This window comes from Hirundo rustica, chromosome 2 (assembly GCF_015227805.2).
Source record: "Hirundo rustica isolate bHirRus1 chromosome 2, bHirRus1.pri.v3, whole genome shotgun sequence".
In the NCBI taxonomy this organism is placed as follows: domain Eukaryota; kingdom Metazoa; phylum Chordata; class Aves; order Passeriformes; family Hirundinidae; genus Hirundo; species Hirundo rustica.
The window spans coordinates 2,682,917-2,699,571 of record NC_053451.1 but is presented as its reverse complement, the minus strand read 5'-3'; the positions used below and the strand labels follow the sequence as shown (position 1 = coordinate 2,699,571).

Genomic DNA, 16,655 nt, shown 5'->3' with positions numbered 1-16,655 from the left:
AAACGTTTTGGTTTTTTTTTTTTTTCCTTTTTCCAGCTCTTTCCTCAAATAATTCCACCAAACTCAAACAATTGTATTTGCTAAACTGAAACTCTGGCTTGGGTCAATTCCAGCTACACTTCCAGCTGCTAAAGTAGAGTGGTGCCTTTTGAAAATTGCACCTTATTTTTCATGTCCCCAGCTTCCACCTGTCCCAGTATTCCGCTCTATGCAAATTCTATGGCACAGTCTTACGCAAAGCAGGCTAATGATCCAAATTTGTCACAAAAGCTTAAATATGTGAATTTTTTTGCTGCAAGTTACCCTTTTGACAGACCTTTGGAGAGGTCTAATGACCTATCTTACACAAAACTCTTGTGCCAATGTAGGTCCAATACCCTCTTAAATTTCCTATGCCTAAAGCACAAAAAGCCAGAGGTAATATCATCAAAAACTGAGATTGCTCTCAATATTCGTGTCCAAATGCTTTCCAAGTTCCAAAGTTTATGCAATAAATTGCATTTGTGTGGTTTGATGACTTTTCAAAGGAGCCGTTTGAAACTATTCAGAGTTGCGGAATAAAGGCAACAGAGTTTAAAGACATAAGAAAAAATAAAATGGTAGAAGGTAAAGGAAATTATCACCTAGACTTTAACTCTGCATACCCAGTAAAACTTTTGTACATGCAGTCACCCATTAAATCTTATTTTATTATGAAAACTTCAGAAGCAAGAGATTTAAAGACTTAATTTCTCAAAACGAGGAAAGTGGTCCAGGCCAAATCACCCCATTCCAGTGAAACCAAATGAGTTGCTCAAAGCAGAAAGGTTGGAATGTTCATTTCTTCATATTATTAAAGAGGTTGGAAGTAGAGAAATAAAGAATAACCTTTAAGAGCAATAAGAAACTAATCAAGTTCTGTAAGGCAGATATCACATTGCACGTTGTCAATACACTGCAGTACAAAATCAATGACTATCAAATTAATTTCTTATTCACTCTTGTATCATCAATCACAGAGAACTTGATATCAATACAGTGATCTGGTCTATAGCCTTCATTTGAATTAAACTGAATTCTTTTAATCCTGGCTGCTTTCTTTGGGAATGGCAAGGCTTCTTTGATTTGTTGGTGATTTGGGTTCCTTTAACTCCCAGGAAAACCAAAGTCTGATTTCCACAAATGTTTCCCTCAGTTCACATATATTGCATTTGGCTGCTCTGACGTACCAGCAGCAGAAGCTCTAGTTTAATAAATATAAGTTTCCTTTGGATGAATCTTTTGAAATTATCATGCAAACACTAAAAAATACCAACTTGTTTGCATGAAGAAAAGACAAGATTTGCACAGCAGGACTGATAAAAAACCTTGAACTGTCAGGACCTAATGCAACTCACAGATAATAAGTATCTACTGTAAGGCTATGAAATATTATTTTTATGCACCGTAAAGGCTGCACACAGTATTAAATGTATATAAATTTGTAGAGTTTTTTGTTTTTCAACTTCTTTATCAGGCAAGAGTAAGTATGTGTATGGCAATAAAGATACTTGCATTTGTGTGACCTTCATAGAAAAAAAAAAAATACAACAAATACCACAGAGAACTTCTACTCTGTCCCTGAAATTGCAGACAAAGAATTATTAGAATTTTGCTTTATACTGTAGTATCTTTGACCAGGACTCTGTATTTATTTTACCCATTGAGGTGTCTGCAGAACCAATGAAAAGGAGACTTAAAAAGGAAAAAAAGAAAAGGAAAAAGGGGGAAATGCTGCTATGGAAGGAGTCACCACTTCAGGAACATACAGCCCTCAGGAGAGAACAGACCATGCTGCCCTATAGACCCCAGAGCATGAAGCAAACATGGATTCCCTTCCTGGTTTAATAAACTAGAGGAAAAAAAAAACAAAAAAAAACCTCACACCACAACTATAAACCATGCCTGTCTCTTTTTCAGTTTGCAGCTTGTTCATACATGACTTTGTATTTTAAAGATTGCATCCTTCATTTTTCTTTTTTCCTCTTTCTTCCTGAGTTTCCTCTTGGTCTCTTCCTCAGTTCCATCTTCTTTTGCTCCTTTTTAATATCTATTATATTGTGATCCCCTGTTTTCCCCTATATCCCTGTTCATTTCAGTGCACAAAATGTCAATTGGCACCAAAAAACCTAATTCTAAACTATTCTCTGTCAGTTATCCCAATACCATCTTTCTTGCATTATTCTTTATTGGCACATTTTAAGATGTTTTTGGACACTGAAACAATGTTTTTAACCTAATTTAGGTTTTATGCAAACTCCACATTAATCAAATTATTTTGGGTTACTTCTAAGTTTCTTCACTTTTTCTTCTTTTTATTTGCCCATTCTCTTTCAGATAATACAATAGATCTTTATTATTTATTTTGACCTTTTGGCATCCTTACTTTATTATCATTTTAATAATGCCATTAGCCATTTCCTAACCTTTCCAGTTGTCCAGAATACTATATCCATTGCTCACACCAGCCATCAGTGGTTACTTAGTACAATTCTGCATTCATTTTCTCTTCACAACACAAAGGCATTTACAGTCACATTGAACCAATGATTCCTCTTCAGACACTCACTCCACCTCTGTCCTTTCCAGCCATTACTTTGTTCCACAATGTCTGGCACAGAACTTGATGCCAAAATATAATTTATATTCATTTTGGGTCATGCATTTACAAAACATTACTCACATTTAGGATGCCAGAGGAAAGAAAAAAAAAAACCCCAAACACAAAACCTTTACATTAACTTGTCTCTTATGTTCAGTTCAGGAGCGTTACCTACATGAAGTCATATCTTACAATGGAAATTCAGCACAATTCCAGTTTGAATATGAACAAGGCATAGACAAAGAGAAATAAAACCCTGCCATAAGTTACTAAATGAACTTGATTCCTAAACAAAACACATTGCAAGTGGCCATGACAAAACCTGTTTACATTTGGTCACAGCACTGCCTTGAACTCAACTAGGGAAGCAGGTTAAACAAACCTACATCACATTTGGCCAGTGATTGTAAATACCTCTACCATGCACCAGTTAAAAGGCATATGGTTTAAAAAAGTTCACTTCCAAACATGTCAGAGGCAATTAAATATACATTTTATGTTAAACATAAAATAGGGTGGCAGATACAACCCTCCAAATTTCTGTACATCAGCATTACAAGAATCCATGAATCTTCAGTTCAGACACTTCCTTGCTCCACTGTTGAATCCTCTTTATTTTTCAAAGGACATAAACACAAACTATTACACATTTAATGCAAATTATATACTTAATAACAGACCATATTACTCCTTTACACTTCTATATAGAAACCTGCCACTCTCCAGATTAAAACACAACTCTGAGTCAAGTAAAACTTTTTGTTTTCTCTGGTCTGTCTTCAGAGTCACCACATTTCAGCCTATACAACACAGATTGCAGATCTTTCACTTTGTGTCTCTATTATAGTGGTTTACCCCAGTAAATTAGCTCTATGGGTTTAATGCTGCCCTCCACCTTCTAAATCAAGACATTGCAGTAGTGGTCAACAAGTGAATTTTCAAAATGTAGCATGCAAGATATGTCAGTTTTCCTAAAATCTTAAGAACACCAACATTCAGCATTTACTATTTTCCAAATGTTTTCCATTCTCTCAGCTTCTGCCTCCATTTTCTTTATCAATACTTTAATACAAAAATCCCAAACTCTTCAGGAAGTCTGGCGTAGCCCACAATGCACCCTCCTCTTGCTGCAGCACAAGACAGATAACGCGCAATTTTCTCTTGAGACACTATTTAAATTAAAAATGTGACAGTGCTGATGTTCAGTAAGGGGTTTGTTCCCAGGTCTGCCTGTCCCATGCCACCCTCTGTGCTCTAAAACCAACACCTACTTTTAGTATTTTTTAGATACTCCAGTTAGTTCCCAGTCTACAGGAGTAACAATTCAGGACTGCTGTGGTCCTGGCAAATCAACGCCGTGGCAAAGGGAAAGTTTCCACCTGGGCTGCACATTTATTTTGTGCATTACCTCACCACCTCTGCCTGTCCTTCATCCACACAGCGCTTTTCTACAAGATCTGATTAACATTCACCCTCTGGATGTTTTCATTGTAAGAAGATGTTCTAATCTGAAAACCATTTACTTCTGAATACACACCACTGAGTTACGGTGCCATCAGCAGAAGCGGCTCAGCTTCTCCTCTAAACATTTCTTCAGGCTAAAACACTTCTACAGGAATGCTCTGCAGTTCAAACATTTATTACCAGGTTTCAAAGTAAAATTAAATTACCATCACGGATACATTATGTTTATTAATAAAGTGTCACAGAAATATTAGTGAAAGTTAAACAGGTAACACAAGGATATCAGGGAACATAAACGCTCAAGTTCCAGTAGCAGCGCTGGCTTTGCCAGGTTACACATCCCATAAGTCTGATGGAATGCACTGCACACAATGTATCAAACTACACAGTCAGGAAGAAAATTAACTTCTGAAGATCTGGTGGGGATTTTAACTCTTGTGAAAAGCAGAAAAGTGAGAATCCTGTTTGTTTGGGCTCCAAGTGAGTGTTTACAGAGGTGCACAAAGGCAGAGTTTTGAACAGGTGACAGGCATAAATGTCACTGAATCAATCTCTGAAATATGAAGTCAGAGTCTCAGGGAAACCAGGAGTTAACCCAAGCTCTCTCCTTCTCAAAAAAGCCAAAGGGTCCTGTCTTTTCTCTGGAACATGAAGGTTGTTGTGGCATCTTTATTCCCTACGGTCACATGGGAAAGAAGCTCCAAGCCTTCCAGAGGGAAGGCAGCAGAAACAGCTCCATAAGCAATTTAAATCCAGGTTGCTTTCTGGAAATTTCATTCCACTCTTTGATTCTTCACTCACCCTCACACCTGACATCTCTCCACATCGACCTGAATGTTTAATGTCACGATATCCAGAGTTCTCACCTTCAGTTCAGCTGCCATTATTCCCTCAGCTATTTTTTATTATTCTTTTTTATTTTTGTATCCTGTTTACCCACAGAAAACATTTGGGTTTTTTTAACAAACAAACCCCCACAAATAAAAACCCAAATGAACAAACTTGCCCCAACCCAAACAAACAAGTAAATCCCAAACCACACAATTCCCAAAAAGCGCTTCTGTAACTGAATCTTAAACAGACAAAATCTCCCCTCTGAGCAGAAAATACAATCTTAAGATTTTTTGCTATCATGGAAAGAGCTATTAAGATCGGAAAAGGTCTTGGAAACATTCAGGTTTTAGAGAAGCATGTCTCCTATTATACCAGCTTCTTGATCACAAGATAGTTTAAGGCCAGACTTCTCATTTTTAGGAGCTGTGAAGTAATAAGCCACACTATGCTGTTATCTTTCATTACAAGAAATCCCTCCAGAAGCCATTTAGCTTATACTTGTTAAATCCCCGGGCTGTAAAAGGAATGTAAACTAAACTGAAGTGTTGCTGTGAGGTGTTTCTAGACTGGAACACTCGATCGGTTACACAGATAAAGCACCTACATCCTTCCTTCATCCCATTCTTGGATATATTTCCACCATCCTATGAGAGGTTTTCCACATTAACCTCCCCGTTAAGGAAGCCAGGATAGCAGTGAGTATGGCATCACACCTAATAGGATTGTTCAATACCAAGTTAGAGGGCAAATACATTGCAAAAACACAGGGATCATTCAGTCCTGTGAAAAGAAAAAAAAACCTAAGGAATGATCTCATTACAGACTGCAACAACTTGAAAGGGAGTTAACACAAACTCTCCTCAGTAACAGCAGATGGTGGAGGAAGAGAAAACAGGCACAAAACGTGTCTTGAGAAATCCAGGTTAGGTATCTGTCAGAATTCTACCCACTAGAAGCACTGAAACAGGCTGCCTGGAGGGGTTGGTAGATCTCCAAGCTCAGACAACACTATCCAAAACCAAAGCTGCTGCCCTGATAGAACCTTAGCAATAATCCTGACCCGGGCAGGAGACTGGATGGAGTAAATGGCTTCCTGGCAACTCTCCTAAACAACATTTTAATTTGTCTCTGGTAATCTACATCTCTGAAAATATGACCCATTTCAGTACAACATTTTAATGAAGATTCCAAGTGAAAAGTGGATTCTGATTTATGCCATTCTGCCGCCTGACTCATAACCAACACTATCACCCTCTCCCATCAGTCATAACTTTTGGGTGAATTAACTTAAACCAACTTAATTCACTATAATGCTTTTGTTGATATCTATGAAGTCTGAACAGGCACTAATTAAAGGATTAGTGGTCAAAATCTGCCTTTAACATTCCAAGATAAACAATTGATATGGGATACTAATTCCTACCTTTCCACTCCAAAAGTGCAGCATTTAAACCTAGACGTCCCATTTAGAAACTAAGTTTCAGCTACTGCAAACAGAAACTTTCCTCTAGATGTAAGAGATTCACTTTGGAGTTAGGCTTTTATTTTGTTTAAACACACCAACTCAGAGCAATTCAATCTTTGTTTTTTCCCCCCCGGAGCCCAACTAAAATCAATTGTCAGGCTCTTGAGGAAGGATGGTGTTGACTGCCCCTCCTTGTCGACTGCAAGAGCACACAAACCACATGGCAGCACAGCTCATCCACACGTCCTCCTGCTAACAGACAAGCAGCCACCAAAATCGCTCTGCGTGCGCCCTTTGGGGCCTCTGCAAACCCAACAGCTGGAAATAAAGTTCCAGTAATCACAGTTAGGCAGGAGAAGCCAACCCACAGATGAAATGGCCAGATGTCACGGAGTAGAAACTCTGAGATTTCATCACCTTATTACGTGTAAGATGGTGTCTGCACACGGTGCAGAGAGCCCTCGGCACCACACAGCCCTCGCTGAGCCCCAGCGCTAATTAAAAGCAGAATATGAGCACAAAACACGAACTTCACCGTGACACCTTCTGCTCCAAACACCCAGCCGAGAGCACCGAGAACCAAAACACCGGCTGAAGGCTGCAGCTGGATGGTTTATCCCAAAGGACCCAGCTGGTTTATCCCAAGGGACCCAGAGCATTTGCCTAGATGGGAGGCGGGAGGTGCGGGACAACATCCCGGTCCCTGCAGCAGGGACATCGCCACCTGCCGGGACACAGAGCGGGGATGGGAGGCGGGACGGGCCTTGGGAAGCGGGACGGGCCTTGGGAAGCGGGACGGGCCTTGGGAAGCGGGACGGGCCTTGGGAAGCGGGACGGGCCTTGGGAAGAGGGACGGGGCTTGGGAAGCGGGACGGGCCTTGGGAAGCGGGACGGGCCTTGGGAAGCGGGACGGGCCTTGGGAAGAGGGACGGGCCTTGGGAAGCGGGGATGCTGCGCTCGGAGCCAGGCGGGCTGTGCTGTGCAGACTGAGCCCTCGCCCCTCCTCGCTGGTGCGGGACACCAACACCAACACCCCCGCGGGGCACAGCGTTATGGGGACGCTGTCCCAGCTCCCTGCCAAGCCTGTCACCCTCCCGCAGGGGGATGCCCGGGAGCTGGGAGGGGAACAGCGAGGCTGTTCATGCTGCCACCACACTCCTCCTCCTCCTCCTCCTGATCATCGTCGCACGCCGCTCTGCCCGAGCCGCAGCCCGTCCCTGTGTGTGCCGCAGGGTCCCAGGGCTGGCGATGGCCCGCAATGGGCCGAGGGTGTCCGGAGCAGGCGGGGAAGGACAGGCCCCGTCCCTTCGTCCCTCCGGCAGCGCCCGCCCAGCGCTGGGCGCTGCCCCGCCCGCAGCCGGGCTTGCCGGCCACTCCGGGCAAGGTAAAGCGGGCGAAATTAGGGAATTAATTAGAACAATCCTCAGGCTGTTTTCACTAACAGCTCTAAAAAAGGCTGGGGGAAGAGGGAAATCAAGCAACGCGTGTCGCTCGCCTTGAAACACCCTGCGAGTCTCCCTCCCTCACCCTGCCCAGCCATCAGCGCCCTCCCTGCCCACACCCCAATTCCTTTTAAAAGCACTTCATACCGTAGAAAACACCCTTGTAGAAATACTGTCATCTCACACTGAATTCTTACATTTGGGGGAAAAAAAAAAAAATCCAGAATAAACTACCTACCCAAACTACTGAAACCATCACCACAGCAAAGCTATCAGGAGAAAACATTTATTGGCATTTTTAACTGGAGACGGGAGTTGCTTGTCCTGTGGACTCGATGTTATAAAAACAGTCTTAAAACCGACTGGAGTGTGCCCCTGTGATAAATAATATTGCATTTCATGACAGTTCCTGTATTTACTTTGCTCTGTTCTGGTTTATGCAAATAAATTCAGCACAAAAGAATAAAATTATGAAGTAAGCGTTTCTATACAAAATGAAAAATACCTCACGGTGACGAGTTTGAGAGAACTTCTCACACATGGTCTGGACTTGTGCTGACAGAAATAAAATTCTGCCCATGAGAAGAACGACGTTGCTTCTAGGCTTTGAAAGTTAAAAGCTGAAGTATCTGCGCTTCCATTTTTAAATAATATCTTTATTTAACTCTTGGAACAAAAGCCAAAACTCGCTCTTTCTTTTTTTCCCTTTTTATTTGAAACCACAAAAAACTGATAGGCAAACTTATTCCCAGTAAATAAAAGGACTTATGAAGCTAATGAAATACAGGGAGGGTGTCCATATTTTTCATTATAAAATGTGTTATAAGGACATTGCCCTTTTTGTACTTTTTATTCTTGTTGTTATAATTATTTTAATAGATATCTCATAATTTGAAGTAACATAGTAAAAAAGTAGGGGGGAAAAAAAAAACCTCTCTCCCTTAATAATAATCACCGAAACTAGCACAGTTTCTACTTTAGATCAACTTAAAAGCTGTTTTAAAAGTGTACCAAAACACAGCACCATTATGATCACATTGACTTTTTCAAATGAATGCAATGCAGACTACAATTATAAAAAAAAACCCACATCTTAAGAATATCACAGTGCTCCATATTTTAAAAAGGAAGGCATTTCTGTTAACAATTCCTAACAAGACAAGGGACACATGAAATTCTGAAGTAATATGTTTCATCCTTTTTTTTTTTTTTTCCCCAAAGCATTTCCCTTATTTCTTTAGTGAACTCCACTTAAGTTTTTTTGAATTAAACTTCCCTTTTAAACGCACGCTTAATGCAAGCCGCAGAAGACAGTGCACAGTTAAAACACAAATCAAAATCAGATAAATTACACCAACAATACACTGTCACTGACTACTCACACACTGCTTCTGAAAATACCAACAAAATTCACATTTATACAAAATCAGTCATGAATATAACAATATTCACAGAATCAACATATTTATCTGGCCTATCTCATAGCTTTATATTGCTACAGGAAAGATCTATAAATAAGGATAAAAAAAGTAAAATACAAATAATTTTCTTGTTACTGATTCAGATTTTGTGTAAAAGCAGCACCCACAAACTGAAGAAACCACCACTGCATGCTGATTCAAAGCTCTGAGTGTGAATGAAGAGACTTTGGAAAAATTTAAAAACCAGGCAAATTTTTAATCTGTCCCTCTCCAAAGCAAAATAATTCACTTTACAGCAGAACATTCAGAGAGTTTTATCCCAGCAGGAAGAAAATAAGAAGTCTAAAAATGAGAAACATCACATGTTTGATTACAGAAAACTGAAGGTAAAAGGAAAAACTTATGAAAGCTCTTATTTTTGAAATTTTCACTATTTTGAAAAAAGGGGAATCAAGTGAAACCAGTACACTTTCAGTGCACCCCAAAAGCACACACTGAAGTGAAAAAAAATGAGCATATTAAAAAAAAAAAAAAAAAAAAATTCCACTCAGCCACTCACTGTAAGATGAAGCAAAGTCTATGAATCACAAAACCAGAATCCCAAGTGGTTCATTTGACTTGCAATCGTCACAATAGTCTGCCTGCATTTCAGACATGATACACAAATTGTGGAAGGCAGGGTAACAGTGTGAGGTTGTAAGGAGACCAGAGCTCAGGCAAAACAGATAAATCTTGATTTTAACAGAACACATTGTTTTAAGAAGTACTAAGGAAATTCCTCTGCTAATGGATAGGAAAAACAAAGTGTACAGCATAACATGATTGTTTGCATATTTAAAACAAGGGCTTAATAATTTGTTTTACAAAGATATCTTTAAGTTTCAGTCTTTTGTCTCGTACAATTGTTTAATATCACTGGGTTCATTTTGAAACTCATTTTCACAACCACTTAGTGATTTCAGTAACACTGCCCACTTTATATACAGTACTACTTAGAAGTTGTCAAGTTTGGTGTCAGACAAAAAATTAACACAGGCTAAGACGTCAATCAGCATCAAAAAACCCTAAAATGAGGCGTTTGATAATTTTTTTTGTATTTTTGTTGGCCAGTTTTGAGGGGGTTTTGGCAGCTCTGCTGCCCTGAACTTCCACAGTAGTGTGAAAATGTGAGACTTGTGCAAAGAAGAAAAACTTTGCCCAGCTGAGGGGAAGGCTGAAGCATGACACAAGGAAACCCAGTGGCATGAAGGACCTACTAAAAACAAACAAACCCAAACCTTCCACAGAACAGGATGCAATTAACAGCAAGACACAAAGCTGCAGGGAAACAAACCTCGTGGAAATATTTAGTAATCTTCAAAACATCTCCTGCACTAACAGAGAAACTTTCCAGCCACAGCAGCCTGAGAAACTGATTCTTGAATGACATTTATTTGATTGCACTTTAATCAGAGCCAGGATGTACCCTGCACAAATTCTCCTCTACCTTCACCAAGTCACAAGGGACATCCAAAGGCTTATGTAAGCCAGGCTCTTCTGCAGTCACTCTGTCCATGATATCCCACAAAGAGAAAAGACCCAAAAGTTTTTATCGTGCCACACATTAGCCAACTATTGAAAGCAGAACAAGTGAAGCCAAGGAGGCTGCCAGCAGCCTGGGTAGGCAGCAATGCAGGCTAATGTGGCAAACTACTTTCAGGCTTTTGGAATATAAGAAAGGAGGCATTTTCCTCACTTTCACTTGGATTTTTTTTTATTCTAACACAATTTTTGGTTGATGGGAAAACCCTCATTAATCTCAGTCACTCAGGCTCTAGCCTGCCCAGCACAACACCAGCTATTAGGTGAGCAGGAAATGTTACCCTTTTCTCCTCAGATATTGATGAACCAGTTTCCATTACTGAAATGATCAGCTTGAGTTGTTCAAATGACCATGAGAGTGACCACTGGGAAAAAGCCAAGTTATCCACACCAGATTTCAAACTACGTGCCCCAAAGCTTAAGGTACTGAGTATGGCCAGCTTTCAAAGAAATCTAATCTTTCTGAAGAAACTCAGGCATTCAGAAAGCTGTCAAGATCAAAGACAGAATCAATTTTTTTCCAATCAGTCTTTTAAATTTCACCTGCATTTTATAACTTTAGCCATGTACAGAACTCATTGAGGTTTGGTATTTTTTTTTTGCTGTTGTCATTAGAGTTGTGTTTGTTGTGGTTTGTTTTTCCTGACTTGGTTTGGTTTCTTTTTTTTAACAATTATCTTTTACATGACAGAAAAAAAATGCCACAGCATTCCCTCCTCTAGCTACAAACAAAACAAGAGTGATTTCTGTTACTCTTCTACTGACTACATAAAACAAAAACATGACCAAAAATTTCAAGTCCATAAATTTTGACTAACAAACACATAAATACTGAGTCACAAGCTGTGTGACTGCAGAATGATGGATTGAGATTATGTCACTTATGTATTTATTTCTTAAAAACTTCACAAAAAAACCCATGGAGCAGGAGTCAGATACATCTTTCTCCCTAAAAAATGATGCTGAAACCAATACAATTCCTCCCATGAATATGCAGGGCAGGGTTTAGACTGTACTCCTTTTGTCCTGTATGAATTATCCATCACGTTTCTCTTGTATATTATTAAAGTGACTTGCTTTATCCTCCCAACCCCCACATCTGTGCTGCAGTAATTTATGTGAATTACAGTTAATGATCATTTGCATTATGCTTAATCAGCATATCAATAATATACTCTGCACAGAGTAAGTAGCTCTTCTTTCTTTCCCTTTTAATGAAACCTATAGAAATGGAGCTGGGGTTTGACTGATTGGCATCACAAAAAGGTTGCCTGGGCAGGTGCTGGGGATGGTGGCACAGGACAGAGGCCTTGTGGCTGCTGCCAATCATGCTCAAGCATCAGCAAAACCTGCTATTATATTTTTTAGTTGTTGTGCCTTGCTATCTGGAGGGGCCAATGCTTTGTGCTGGAGGGGTTTTAATGAGCTTGACCAGATCAGTGTTCTGGAGCCAAGGCTGTGGCTATGTGGGATGGTTCAAGGAGAGATCACATTCTTCCAGGGTGATATTACTCACCAGAGTCTAAGCCACTGCCATTACAGTGTGTTCGTGTGGGACACACAAACCCCTGAATACAAATGAGCCACAAACCTTAACATGAATATTCAGGAATTTCTGGAAAGCTATTATTACATATGCCCAAGTCCTATTTAAGGAATAAAGAAGAACATTGAATGCTGGAAACAAGAGCAAATCAATTTGGGTCATTTTGCCAGAAATCAATCAATATAATGTATCAACAGGATAAAATTATTGACCTAGTAAGAGGTTTGTTAAACACTTTGGTTAAATTATTTTTAAAAACTCTGCAAGTCACCAGCTTTGGTGTACTGACATTTCGGTGAACACTGCTGCACGCTCGAGAGGAACTGGCACAGAACCAATATTCTCATTTGTGAGTCACAGCCTCCAGCGCAGCTCTATCAGCTTTACCTTGTAAATCACTGCTCTGCTATTAGCAATCTTTCAATATGATGTGACATCTTTATTATAATGTTTTTCCACTGAAGTTTAAGTTCATATTTTAGTTAGCTCAGAGACAGACACAGCCATATTTACCAGGTTTAATTAATTGACTATAAATAAAGGGCTGTAAGAAGAAGGCGCCTCTCTCACACGATGTTCAAGTTGTCACCATTTTACAGCAAAATGCCAATTGGGATAGGATAAACATTGTTGTTTCTATACTTTACATTTATACTTCAATATGCAAGCTTAAAATTTCAAGGTATTTAGAACACTACAGTCTAGAGCCTCAGTTCTCTTCCAAAAACAGTCACAGCATATGATCTACATTAATTTACTGCCATGAGATTTTTAACTAAGAATTTCATTAACTTGTAAGAACATCAGTGAAATTCCATGATTTACTTTGGCTTCGATATCCGTGGATGTGGCAGTAAATAGGAACGGCATGTACACATCCAAACAACAAGTTGGGCTGGATTTACCTGACAAAAATTTGCAGAAGCCAATAAAATTGGCCTTGACAGATCCGGGGGCCCTTTTTGGTGGGGTAATGCAGCACATCTGTTTTCCTTATAGCCCCCATGATACCCTGCATCATTCCCTACCAACTGTTTTAGGCATCCAAGGCAGGAGAGACACAGCTGCAGGGAGCAGAGCAGCAGATCTGCACAGCTGCAAGGAGCTGAACAGAGCAGGAGAGCAAAGCAGAGGAGCAGCGGGAGCTGGGAGAGAAAGGTTTTGCAAAAAAAAAAAAAAAAAAAAAAGGCAAGTGAAAACAAAACAAAAAAAACCCTGATGAGCTAGAAATTGCTGGAGAGTTCCCTCTTGGACATCCTGTTTAGAGATGTTTCTTGTTGGGATAAGTCAGCAGAAAAAGCCACTAGGAAGAAACCTGAACCCTCTTCCCACATCTTTCCCATGAGAATGGAACAATTTTATTCAGAGACATGGAGAGAGATCCATGCATAAACTCAAAAAATGAACCAAACCTTCATCTTTAAATACTGCTAAACACCTGCATAATGCTTAATATCAAGAAGGCACAACTTAAACATTAACAAAGGAATCCCAAAGGAGGCAGAGATGCAAAGGCACTGTTAACACTGATTCTGTAAAAAAGATAAAGGTGAATCAAGAGCTTGGGTGCCCAAAGCTACAAAAACCCCAAAAGAACAGCAAAAGTCTCACAGGTACTTTTTTCAGCAAAGACTTGATGGCTGAGCCTTCTCTGAGAGCAAGGGTAGCTCTGGACATGGGGGTTCAGCTTGCCAAGTGGGGGTTTTTTGTGTTTGGGGAAACAGAATGCAGGAATGCAAGATGTAATGCAGAAAGAGAGCGATGGGATGTTCCTACACACAAACACACATTCCACAGAGGCACAGAGGTGGGGAGTGAACACATATCAGCAGCACTAGACAGATACGTACTATTTAGTCATCAATATTATGTTACCAAGAATTTCTCTTAAAGAATCTGCTGGCAAAAACTACAAATGATGGAGTTAGCAAATGGGAAAGCACAGGTGCTTTAAGACTGCGCTTCTAAATCTTTCAATAGAATACCTACAGTCATTAGATCTGGATACAAGGTAAACGAAACAACCACCAACCACCTCCAGAACGTTATTTAGACCTTTCTGTAGTAATACTTTGACTCATAACTTGAACAGTTCAGCAACAATTCAGTACAAAAGTTACGAACGAGTACTTACTTACATTGCCCACTTCCATCCACACATTTTTCACCTTCCACTACTTCCACCTGAACAAATTAGCAAGTAACACCATGAAGTAGAGCCATGTTCTCTTTTAGAAATACACTTTACAATAGAAAAGGAGCAGCACCTAAAGAACTTTTTGCTGCTGTTGTTCAGTGCACCTCTTGCTTTCAAGTTTCTCCCCTAGGAATGAGCTCCTCCAGGGGTTACCTGCAGTGGGACGCGTGTTCTAAAGAGAAGGCCCCACAGTTGTGGAAGCCACATTTTGCAAGTTGAGAGTAGATTATTCTTGAAGCTCTAAAGACCCAGCCTTATTGCACAGTGTCCTCTGAAGAGGAAACAATGGTTAAATAGCACATTGGTCTGTAGCAGCACTTTTCCATTTCACACTCTAGTGAACTCACCCCATGCGACGGGTAGGAGATCCAGCCCAGCTCCCCTTGAATTGTTTTTGAATCCAGCAGATTAACTACAAAAGAAGACACAAGGAAGAGGAATGAGTTTTGTTTGCCACTGCCCAGTTAACCTCAGTTACCCATACCCAGAGCTGTGTTTATCTGAGGACCCTGTGAGCAGTTGATTTGTTCAGGTGGCCTGGCAGTGGAGCTGCACAGAAGAAAAGGACAGACAAATGAAAAGGATCGTCTTGTTTAGCTTAAAACACTATGCACAGCAGACAGGGCAACTTCTGAAAACCAGAAAAGTGACAAAAAACAAACAATGGATCACTGGCTAAATTAATTGCAGCAGGGGGTGGGAACAGAACTCTTCTATCAGCTGCACAAACCACAGCGTTTTCCCCTCGGATGCCTCAAATTTGGGTCACTGCATCTAACTGAAATGGTGAGATCTGAATATTTAAATCGTTATTCGATTAAAGGCATGCATTTGGCATCTATAATTTTCTCAGAATACAGGAATAAATAATAAATGCTGATTAAAGTCCTTCCTGCAGTTCTTTCTCGCTTCTGATCTAATTTGTTCTCAAATTGTCTCACAGTAGTGTTTTCTAAATGTCATGTGTAACACATTAGATACAAAAGTAATTATTTACAATGTTACAAGTTCAGACAAACCTGCCTTTAAAAAGGGCCATCAACTGATTGCTAATCTTGCTGCTACCTTTTTTTTTTTGATCCATGCAATAATTTTCAGCATGAGAATGAAGATTTTATTTGTAAACAGTCTGACAGGCATTTTCCAGTCAACCAAATCTCAGTGGGGATTTAAAATAAATGGGCATCTAAAATAAATACATACACCCAAATTAAAGGATATTCTTCTTTAGCATTTATTTATTTGTTTCCTACAAGTACAAAAATAAATTCTTTTCCTCATCTTGGCCATATAGTCTCCAAGTGTTTGATCACACACTTCCCTAAGTAACCATTTCTTTATCAACATGAAGCAGAACAGGTGAATTTATACAAAATATTGTATAAAAGAAAATAGCCTCTATTTAAACTAATGAAGTATTAATACTCAGCATGGCAACACTAATATTTATTACCTGCAATCTGGGCTTACTTTTGTTCACCAGCCCCCACACACTCTTTTTTTTTTTTTTTTTTTTTTTTTTTTTCCCTTCAGTATGGAAATTAATGATAATGAGAAATGAAATAAATCTCAGCACATGCTAGGACATTTTAACACCTGAAAATGACAGCTCTATTAGAGGTGGCCACTGGAGAAACTTCATCTTCTGTTTGTCAACCTGAAGGGTTGTCACTGTCCCCAGAACCAGATGGCCTGAGCATTGGTGCTCCAAGTAAACAGTAGGGGGGGAAAAAAAAAAAAAAAAGGAAAAAAAAAAATCAGGGAGAATATCTATGACTTAAGCTATGTGTATTATTTCATCATTCTCCTTTTAACTGCTGTTTAATTTTGGACAACACTTAAAAAAAAACCAGCCCTGAAGGCGTTATTTTTACTGTTAATTAGGATGTACAGAAGGAGACACAGGTGTACAGTATCAGAAATAAGACTGTGCTATAAGGAACCATAAATAAACATATTTTCTACATTTGTGTGCACTCATATTTGTGTTTTGTATGGATATATGTGCACTGCTACACTGCCATGACTGAGCTGCTCTGCCATCTGTGTGGGAAAAATGTTTCCCCCTGCAGTTATACTCCCCTT

The 16,655-nt window shown here is 39.7% G+C and overlaps 1 protein-coding gene across 3 annotated transcripts in view; it reads right to left on the bottom strand.

Moving 5' to 3' along the window:
- Positions 1-16,655, bottom strand: part of EPHA3 (EPH receptor A3) — a 177,079-nt gene that overhangs the window by 146,339 nt on the left and 14,085 nt on the right. For 2 of the 3 annotated variants that reach the window (XM_040054902.1, XM_040054903.2), the window contains exon 1: positions 14,918-14,958. The gene's annotated coding sequence lies outside the window, so the exon portion shown is untranslated. Of the gene's footprint in view, positions 1-14,917; positions 14,983-16,655 lie in introns of those variants that run through there. The other variant, XM_040054900.2, reaches the window with a different exon arrangement.